The sequence below is a fragment of the Sminthopsis crassicaudata genome, chromosome 1 (assembly GCF_048593235.1).
Source record: "Sminthopsis crassicaudata isolate SCR6 chromosome 1, ASM4859323v1, whole genome shotgun sequence".
NCBI classification, from domain to species: domain Eukaryota; kingdom Metazoa; phylum Chordata; class Mammalia; order Dasyuromorphia; family Dasyuridae; genus Sminthopsis; species Sminthopsis crassicaudata.
The window spans coordinates 440429002-440439918 of NC_133617.1; the positions used below are offsets into that span (position 1 = coordinate 440429002).

General features: G+C 35.0%; 1 long non-coding RNA gene across 2 annotated transcripts in view; it reads left to right on the plus strand.

Moving 5' to 3' along the window:
* Positions 1–6972, plus strand: part of LOC141554937 (uncharacterized) — a 43615-nt gene extending 36643 nt beyond the window's left edge. For both annotated transcript variants that reach the window (XR_012486009.1, XR_012486010.1), the window contains exons 3-4: positions 6118–6198; positions 6611–6972. This is a non-coding gene — a long non-coding RNA (uncharacterized LOC141554937). The remainder of the gene's footprint in view (positions 1–6117; positions 6199–6610) is intronic.
* Positions 6973–10917: the final 3945 nt, after the last annotated feature.

The window sequence follows — 10917 nt, forward strand, 5'->3', positions numbered from 1 at the left end:
AGGAATACAGAGAGGATTGGAGAGACTTACATCAACTGATGCTGAGTGAAATGAATAGAACCAGAAGATCGCTGTACACTTCAATGTTGTATGAAGATGTATTCTGATGGAAGTGGATATCTTCAACATAAAGAAGATCCAACTCACTTCCAGTTGATCAATGATGGACAGAAACAACTACACCCAGAGAAGGAACACTGGGAAGTGAATGTAAATTGTTAACACTGCTGTCTATCTACCCAGGTTACTTATACCTTCGGAATCTAATACTTAACGTGCAACAAGAAAATGGGATTTACACACATATATTGTATCTAGGTTATACTGTAACACATGTAAAATGTATGGGATTGCCAAAAAATTACTCATGCATATGTACTGTCAAAAAATTTTATAATTATAAAATAAAAAATAAAAAATAGTATTTCATTTTTTTCTAACTGTGTAAAAATAATTTTCCCAAAATTCATTTTTGCAAGATTTTGAGTTCCAAATTTCCTTTCCTCCTTCTTTCTTCTCCAATATAGTGAGTAATCTGATATAGGTTATACATGATCAATCATGTTAAATATATTTCCACATTAGTAATGTTGTGAAAGAACAAAACAAAAGCCAACGAGAAAGAAAAAGCAAAAATCAACAAGAAAACATTTGAAAATAATATTCTTTCATCTGGTTTCAGAGTCCACAATTTTTGTTCATATGTAGATAGCATTTTCCATAATGAATTTTTTGGAAATTTTTTTTTTTGGATCATTGTATTACTTAGAAGAACTAAGTCTATCATTGCTTTTACTGTTTACAAGTTCTCCTGGTTCTGCTCATTGCACTCAGCATTAGTTCATGCAAGTTTTTCCAAGTTTTCCTGAAATCTGCTTGCTCATCCTTTCTTTCAAAACAATAGTATTCCATTACATTCATATACCACAACTTGTTTTTGTTTGTTTGTTTTGTTTTGTTTTTTGCTGAGGCAATTAGGATTAAGTGACTTGCCCAGGATCACACAGCTAGGAAGTGTTAAGTGTTTGAGACCAGATTTGAACGCAGGTAGTCCTGACTTCAGGGCTGGTGCTCTATCCACTGTGCCATCTAACTGTCCCCCACAACTTGTTTAACCATACCTCTAATCAATGGGCATAATCTCAATTTCCATTTCTCTGACACCACAAAGTGAGCCAATATAAATATTTTTGTACTTGTGGGTCCTTTTCCCTTTCTTATGATATCTTTAGGTCATTGTTCTCCAGAATAGTTGGATAAGTTCATAATTCCACCAAACAATGCGCTATGTTATAATTTCCCTAGATCTTCCCAAAAATTTATAATTTTCCTTTTCTGTCATATTAGCCAATCTGATAGGTATTAAGTGGTAGCTCAGAGCTGTTTTAATTTGCATTTTTCTAATCAATAGTGATTTAGAACTTTTTTTCATATGATTCAAAATAGTTTAATTTTTCATCTGAAAACTGTCTGTTTATATTCTTTGATCATTTATCAATTGAGAAATAATTTGAAGTCTTAAAATTTTGACCTATTTCTTTATATCTTTGAGTAGTGAGGACTTCATCAGAAATGTTGATTGTTAATATCATCTCCCAGATTTCTGCTTTCCTTTTCATCTTGGCTGGATTAGCTTTAATTGTACAAAATATTTTTATTTTAATGTAATCAAAATTATCTATTTTGCATCTTAAAATGTTCTCCATCTCTTGTTTGCTTACAAATTCTTCCCTCCTTTGTATTTCTATCCTTTGCTTTCCTAATTTGCTTATGGTCTCACTGTTTATGTCCAAATCATGTACCCATTTTGACCTTATCTTGGTATATACTGTGAGATGCTGATCTATGCGTACTTGCTGCCATACAATTTTTCAATGTTCCTAGTTTTAGTTAAATAATGAGTTCTTATCCCAGGAGTTAGATTCTTTGGGTTTATCAAATAGTAGATTAATATAGTCATTTATTAGTGTCTTGTATACCTAGTTATTTTACAATATAGTTTTAGATCTGGAATGGCTAGGCCACTGTTTGCAGTACACTCCCAAATGTTTTATATTGCTACATTTTTTTAGTAGAATTTCTTTTTTTCTTTCTTTTGCTTCTGGGTCTTGTTGGAAATATATGGGAATATTGATGTTTTATATGGGTTTGTTTTATAGATTTCAATTATGCTAAAGTTGTTAATTATTTCAAGAAGTTTTTTAGTTGATTCTCTAAATATGCCATCATATCTACAAAGAATGAGTCTAATTTCTTCAATTTATTTTTCTCCTCTTTCTGCTAAAGCTAACATTTCTAGTGTCATATTGAATAATTATGATGATAATGGATATCCTTGTTTCATTCCTGATCTTATTGGGAAAGCTTCTAGCTTTTGGTAGTTTTAGATAGACACTACTTATACTTTTAAGGAAAATTCCATTGATCTGATATTAGGATTACAAGGTGAGAACTCAGGTTATCTAAACAATTCTCTAGCTCAGAATTCACACTTTTGGTTCAGGCCTTTGAAGGGAGTTTACACCTTTGATCTTCTGAGGTAGAGCTTACATGTTTAAAAGAAGTTTGCACCTTTAAGAGAAGCAACTTCATTGGTTGAAGTATTTCCCCAGGCCCCGCTGAGTTCTCACTACAATCTCTGCAAGGATAAATGAGGGTAGCATTCGGTCTGGAGGGTAGTCTAGTCTGGGACAGAGTTGGGACAGCAGGCTGGAAGGAGAGAGTCTGGCTGGGAGATTGAGTTGAGACGGCAGTCCCTAAGGATAACTTAGAGACAACCAGACCTTTACAATTCAGGACCTTCACACTCTAGTGTTTTTAGTAGAAATGGATGTTGTATTTTTTAAAAAGCTTTTTCTGCATCTATGGAGATGATAATATGATTTCTTTCAATTTTGCTATTTATATGATGAATTGGTAGTTTTCCTAATATCGCATTCCTGCATTCCTGGTATAAATCTCAGCTGGCCATAGTACATTATCCTCATGATAAGATGTAGTAATCACTTTCCTAACATTTACTTACTTTTGTACATCAATATTCATTAAAAAAATTGACTTATAATTTTTTTTTTTCTGTTTTGATTCTTCCTGGCTTGGATGTCAGCACCATATTGGTGTCAAAAATTTAGTAGAACTTTCACTTCTTTTTCCAATTAGTTTATATAGTATTAAAATTAATTGCTCTTCAAATGTTTGGTAGAATTCATTTGTAAATCTATCTGTCCATGGAGATTTTTTTTTTTAGGAAATTCATTGATGCTTTGTTTTTCTTTTTCTAAAATAGCATTATTAAGATTTTTTTTTCCTCTTCTGTTATTCTGGACTACATGTTCTGGATGAATATTTGCAAATATGTGTGTATACATGTGTGTGCTTTGATATTTTTCTATTGCCATAGTGGTTGTTTCTTACTCATTTTATGACTTTTACAATTGAGATCTGCTCCTGGGTCACCCGAGACACTGTCTCCTGGAGTCAGCAGCCTGGTCACTGATTTTCTACTCACAGACTTTAGATGCTTGCCCTGGGTTGGCCCAGCCTAGTCAGGCCTATTGTTGTGGGGCCCACAATTTTTCTTCTGCACTGAAACTGGAGGTCTTACAACTAATTTGTTGTGCCACTTGCCCACTCATCTAGGATAAAGGAACCTTTGTTACAGATCTGTATTTTGACTAGGAGCCTCCCACTGGCTTGCCCAGACATCATCTGTCTGATATTGTATAATCCTTTGAGATATTATCCAAATGAGACATCTTTCCTGATGTACTCCTAAGTTGCCTTAAGCTGGAAATTTTTTTACTCCTTTTTTTTCTTGTTCTGTTCTTTAAAATCCATTTGGAGATTTGATTTAATGTTCTTTCTAAGTGAAGTTGGGGAAAGCTCAGTCCATTTCCTAGCTTCTGTCTGCTATCTTGGTTCCCCTCCTCCTCTCCTCTCCTCATTCTAATTTTTAAGGCATCATTTTATTCAGTAAGTTTTTGTCCCTCCTTTTCCATTTGGCTAATTTTCTTTTTTAAGTTTTCTTCAGTCAATTTTTGTCCTTCCTTTTGCAATTTATCTTCTACCTCTTTTATTTGATTTTTAAAATCTTTTTTGAGTTCTTCCAAGAAAACTTTTCAGGTTTTGCATGTAGACATTTTGAGATTGTTGTCTTCAGGTGGATTACAGAAAACAATATATCTTGTTTCTTTAGTTCAGATCCAAGATTTTAACTGGACATGAGAGCTGTTAATAGGAAAATGGCTTAGAATTACTAGCTTATAATAATTTGATGACAGGTATCAAACAAGGATGAAATTGGGATCAGTAGGGTGTTCCCACTGGGGTCAGTTGCAGCACAGACAATTTTTGTAATTTATAGTGGAGTTTATCTCCCAAGTGATTTCCAGGCTAATGCTGAGGAGCCCAAATGCACTAGTATAGAGAAGTCCATTTGCTTAGGGAACAAGTCAGCAGTTCATTGGCATAAATACCAAAGTAGAACAATCCTAGAAGGGTTTGCTGTCCATCTGGTTCTAACCTAACTCCTTTGGAAGCCACTTCTCTTAAAATAGGACTTTGTTCAAAAACATGCTATTTTCAGTGAAGTTTGGAGATATATATATATATGTATATATATATATATATGTATATATATATATACATATATATATATATATAATAAAATAGAAAGAATAAAGTTCTATTTTTTATTGTTGTCTTTCCTTTTCTCACAACACAAGCCAGATTAGGGTCTTAGATCTGACTCTCCAGGCCTTTTCCTTACCATGTGCCTCCCTAGGTGTTTCCCAAGCAATTGTACCATATTCCTGATAAGGAGACAATTTCTATTATTGGTCCCAGCTGTTAGACCAGGCTCCTCATTCCATTTCTATCAGTCTTCTTCATAAGCTTCTGTGTCCTGCTCTCTTGCCCTTCTGGTCCTGTTAGTATTTGGGAATTGTTTGTAAATTTTTCTAAAACTCCAATATTTATTATAGATGGGCAAGTTCAGTGGTGAAAAATGAATGCGTAATTCTCATAACTTATCTAAGTTGCCAAGAATTACCTTTCCCCATTTTATTTTTATACAGTATACTTACAGTTTCTGACCATTTCTGCCTCTTTTATAAGTTTGATTCAGAAAGGAGGAAGAGAAAAATATATATCATAGACATATATAGATAGATAGATGAATAGATAGGCATAGTTATAGATAATTTCCTCCCTTTGAGGTTCCCTACCTCATAGTACTTGCTTAGGTAATATCCTAAGTGATTTGTTTTAGTTCTCCACTTCTGATTGGAGCTGTGGAATCTCTGGTACTCTAGAGGAATAAGGAGTCAAGAACTTAAGCAAAGAACTGTTTGTAGAAGATATTCTCTACCGCCCCTTCCCCAGCTTGAAGTTCTACCCACTTTCCTAGAAAATTTTCAGAGGCAGGGCATGCACCTGAAGTACCTGGAAGATTTCCACTTATTGGGAAAAAAGAAAATCAAACAAGTACTTCCTGTATTTGCTACACTTATTTTCCTCCTGGATGACAATGTATAAAACTTCAAACAGCTTTTCTCATGGATTATTAGAATAGGTAATCCTTTCTCTGGCTGTCATTTTTTTTTTCCTCTTCCAATAACCCTGGGTTGGAAAAAATATCCTCTGTTTTACCTTATCAGATACCAGAATTGTATCTCAATGTTTTATGGCCTGGTTCAGGAGTCTTGGAAAAACTGCCCAGATAAACATAGACACATTCCCTAGTTGTTTTCTTTGTACCTATACTGTGATCATGACAACTTATATTAATAAATGATGAGTCTTTCCTTTGCAACACACACATACACATGCATACATACACATACACACAGGTATTGTCTTTGTTGTTGTAAGCATGATTTCTAGAAATTTCTTTCCTTTTCTTTCCATCTCCCAGCCCATTTGATGAAGCAATAACTTCTTCCTTTTATCTTTAATGATTGAATCTTTTTTTTTTTTTAACCAAACATCATCAATCACTTCTAGGACCTTTTTTGCTTAAATTGCATTTTGTAAGCAAAAAAATAGAAGGGAGAGAAAAAGAACAGACTCTACATAAAACATCTAACTATTACTAAAAGCTTATCATTTGGCTTCCAGTACCTGGGACATGCTTAATTGGGACAGCTGTTTTATTGGGCACTCTCTCTGGAAAGTCCACGCAGCTTTATGAAAATAGAGGTAATAAAAAATGGTGCACAACTTCTGATCGTAGGGGATAGCTTTGGCATAGTGGGAGGCAAATTGAGAGTGAGCTTGGTCTATTAAATTAAATACTGACCTGGGAATTAAGCCATTCTAGGATTCTGAGAGTCTCTTTTTAATGCTTAGTATCTTCATTTCCATGAAAACAAAACAGGTTCAGCATTAGTCACTTACCTGCTCTTGACATCAGTTTACCCCCAAACCCAGTTTATATTTATAAAATATTTATGTGTTTAGATACATGTAGGTATGGGTATATACACGTATATGTATGTTCATATATATGTACACATACAACTACATAGATGTCTATATATGCCTATTTGTATATGGGCTAAACCAGGTTGAGGAGAACTGACAGGCCCTTAACTTTGTTGTCTACCCCCAGCATGTGGAGACTTCCTGGCAGAATGGGCAGATGAGAACGATTTGTTCCAATGACCACAAAGGTGGCTGAAACAGAATCTCTGGAGATGACAAGGTTATTCAATGCGTCCTAGGCCATCACCAATCATCTGGAAAAGAGAATGAAGTTGACAATTTTGTGCAACTCTGGCTCATTTAAATTCAATTTACCCATGAAGCAAGACATAATCTTGTGATGAGATTGCTCCTCTGAAAATAAAGGATAAACATTGACCGCAACAATATATGTGTATAAACACATATGCATGTATGGTTTGTGTATATGTGTATGTATTATGCATTACATGTATGTTGTCTCCTTTGTTTAGAATGCAAGTGCTTTGAAGGTGGGATTATTTTATTCTTTATATTTCAACATCTGGCACCCAGTTTAATGTCTGGCACATAATAGGTTCATAATAAATGCTTGTTAATTGATTAGTTGATTTGATAAATCAGTCCATGTCCTGGGTCCCTGTTCTCATTTTCCCAGGGATTAGTTTTTCATTGTTTTGTAACCATAAAGCTCTGAACCCTCTTCTCTAGGGATGATGGTGATTCAGAAACAAGTTTAGAGGCTAATAAACTCATTGAACTAGGGAATAGTTCCCTGGCTTACTCTAGCTGTTGAAGCTGTGTTCCCCTTAAATATGTTAGGTTACCAGAACTCCAGAGATCTTTTAGTCTTGGTATTAATGCCATAGCAAAGCTGAACAGACAAATTTAACAACATCTTACTTTGGAAGAGGAGGGGGAAGTATTTTTAAACATGAATAATTAGCATCAGCAAAGCAGATACAAAGCTGGTGTTGAAAGTAAGAAGACTTAGATTCAAATTTCTCCTTCTTTTCTGTGATACTCTGGGCATGTCACAACTTCTCAGTGTTCCAAGAAACTAAGCTACAAGAATAAAGAGGGTGCCAAATTGCAATGTTAGGAGTTTTCTCACCAGAGAGATCTCTATACAAAAGAATCATTGATCCAAAAAAGTGTTGATCCAAAGAGAGATAGCTAGAGAGAGACAGACAGACATGTAAAATAAGTTAGGCCTCTATAGCTGATATTTGTTTCAGCTCCAGATCACCAAGCAAGGCAAGAAGACCTATAATCCTGGGACATTGAAGCAGAAAGAAGAAAAGTAGTATCAGACACATCACAGGTTCTTGTTCTCTCCACAACAAATCCAGAGACTGGAGGACTGGAGAGCAAATATGGGAGTGGAACTAATAAATTTTTGCTCTTTTCACAAATAATAAATGGTAGAATCATAAGAATGAAAGTAGGTCAAGCATTAAAAATCCAGAAATTCTGAGGACTACTCCTGATCATATTAGACCTTATGCTCAGGCATGTTTGGCCTGGTTTCTATCTTCTCTGAGATAATGCATCCCTTATCCAGCATAAAGAAGCATGAATGAGAATCTGGTCACCATTGAGTGAACAGAAATCTTTCTCCTTCCACAAGTGCCAAATGAATGAACTATGAGAATCCTGATCTATCTAAGCTAGCTTCTTTCTATGACCCATTGGGTAACATGCTTATCTTGCTAAAAGAAAAGAAGGAAATGGGCATTTGTTAAGTGCCTACTGTGTGCCATGTACTAAATCCATTATAAATATCATTTCATTTGATCTTTAAGACAATCTGGGATGTTTTACAGTTGAGGAAACTGAAACAGACAGGAGGTTAAATGATATACCCAGGATTATGTAGCTACTGAGTATGAAACTCAATTTGAATGTAAATCTAGCTTATACCAGACCTGGAAGAGCTATTTGATCACTTAGTTGCCAAGCTAATTAGGCTCTTCTTTTGTCCTTATCACCATTCAAAGAAGCAGAAGATACCAGTTGTTAATCAAGACATTGCAAAGGCTGGTGAAGATGGGATACCCTTGAAACAACTGGTACAATTCAGACAAGTTGTGCTAGATTGGATTTGACATCATAGCTTCATCATCACTTTGTTTCCCAGGGATACACAATAGCACTGGATATAGGCACTAGAGCACTGTGAGCCATGCAAATGGGCTGTGAACAGCACCTTATGAGACAGGCAAATTAATGATGATGATGATGATGATGATGATGACGATGATGATGATGATGATGATAATAATAATAATAATATAGCACTTCAAGGTTTGTAAAGTGCTTTATAAATAATGTGTAATTTTAATCCTCATAGCAACCCTGTTAAATAGGTGCATTCCCATTTTACAATTGAGGAAACTTAGGTAAACAGAAGTTAAGTGACTTGTCCCAGACTACACAGTAAGTAGTAATTATATGAGGTCACATTTTGAACCAGTCTGGTCTTTTTGACTCCAGGCTCAGTACTTTAACCACTGTATTCACCTAGTTGCCTGCAAATGAACTACACGACATCGTCCATGCACCAGTGATGCGAAGGAAGTTTGCCCCAAGGACAACAATCACAAGTTCAACTGTTGCACCACACTGTCTCTTTTTTGGCCTTTATTTTACATACATAACACCTATTTTTCTGTTTTAATTTTCAAACATATCTTTATTGCAATATTTTCTTTTATATTTTTTTTCTACATTTCCCCCTGCATCCCCTCTTCTTCTATCATGCTAGAAAGCCAACCCTTATAATAAAGAATTTTTAAAAGAAGACAAAAAAATCAATAAAGTTGGTCACCCAATAAAAAAATATCTGGTAATTTATATAATCTCCTAGTTTGTTTGTTTGTTTGTTTTGACCCCCATCTTTGCCAGGAAGGGAGAAGGGAGAGAAAAATATCTTTTTAAATTTCTTCTTTTATCGTCTCACTGTCATGATAATATCCACTGATTTTCACCAGACCCCTTCATTACATCATGTTCTCTTTCTTATATTCAAATGCTGTCCAGTTTCACCAAACCCCATTTCCCTTACTGTCTCCTTCCTTCTTAACAAGATTATTAAGATGCTTTGTAGGGTTATAGGGCTAAAGACTGGAGTTTGAATCCTAGAATCTGAATAGTTTGGTATGACAGAACCTATTTCTGTGCAGCCTTGTAATTCTTTTGGGGTATAGTTATGGCTCTGATCAGTTCCCTAATGTCAGAAGGGAATACTGATCATTATTGGTAGAGCTTGGATTAAGTGGTTTTTGAAGTTCCTCCCAAACTTCCAATTTAATGGTACTACAATATTTAGTCAGACTCTCTGAGCCTCAGTTTCCTCTTCTATACAACAAAGTTCTATACAACAAAGATGACTAGATTATCTCTAAGGCCCATCCAAATTCCAGATCTTTGGTCCTGAGTTGCTTTCTCATCAGTGAGTACCCATAGCAGAAAGAGTTAGGGAAATCTCTACCATGTGGCAGAAAGTAGACACCTCAGTTTATCCTTCTGCCTCTCCACAATATGCACACTCCAATTCTGACTCCAAAGATTAAATAAGATCTTCATAAATTTAACATTCTATGAATCTATGTTTCAGTTCCATGATTATACATAACAGATTTTATGATTAATTTGTAAGTACTGTGTGATTTAACTAGAATTGAACATTAAACTAGAATTGAAGGTTTTCTATCAGGATCTTTAGGGTAAATGTTTTTTCCCCACGTGCCAAAACTCAAATTCCATCCAGATAAGTATGGACAAGGTTTTCAGCTTGGTGTCTCATGCTAGAACAACAGTCAGGCAATTTGAATCCTATTCTCACCATCTTCAAATATTTCAGGGGCTGCTCTGTGGAAGAAATATTTGACTTGTTGCTCTTGGCACAGAGAGAAATACTAGAACAAATGGATAGAAATTATAAGGTAGCTCAACTTTCTAATAATCAGGATAGTCTAAAATTGGAAATATTCTGCCTCAGAGTTCCAGAGATGGTACTAGCTTAAGGGAGATGGGGTTTTATTCTAGAGTTCTGGCATGGAAAACAAAGGGAGAAGGGTTCTTTCCTTATTGTGACAAATCAGCTTTAATATTGCAATGCTAAGATGCCTTTTTTTTTTCCCTGAGGGCACATTTTCTTCAAATACTCTAAGATAATGCAAGTCAGACATACTGGGAGATAACTTTCTCCCAGAAATAATTTCATTCTTGATCAAGTTGTCCTTTGGATCAGGACACTTTTTCTTTACTGAATTTGCCCATGTGTAATTATGGCACTGATTAATACTCTATTAGCAGAAAGGAAAGATAGATAACCATTTATTGGGCATGTTATAGCCAAGACTAATGATTTCTGGTAGAATTTAAACTGACTATTGAGGTTCCTACCAAATGCTTAAATGGAATTTACTTTTTTAACTCTCATAATCCATG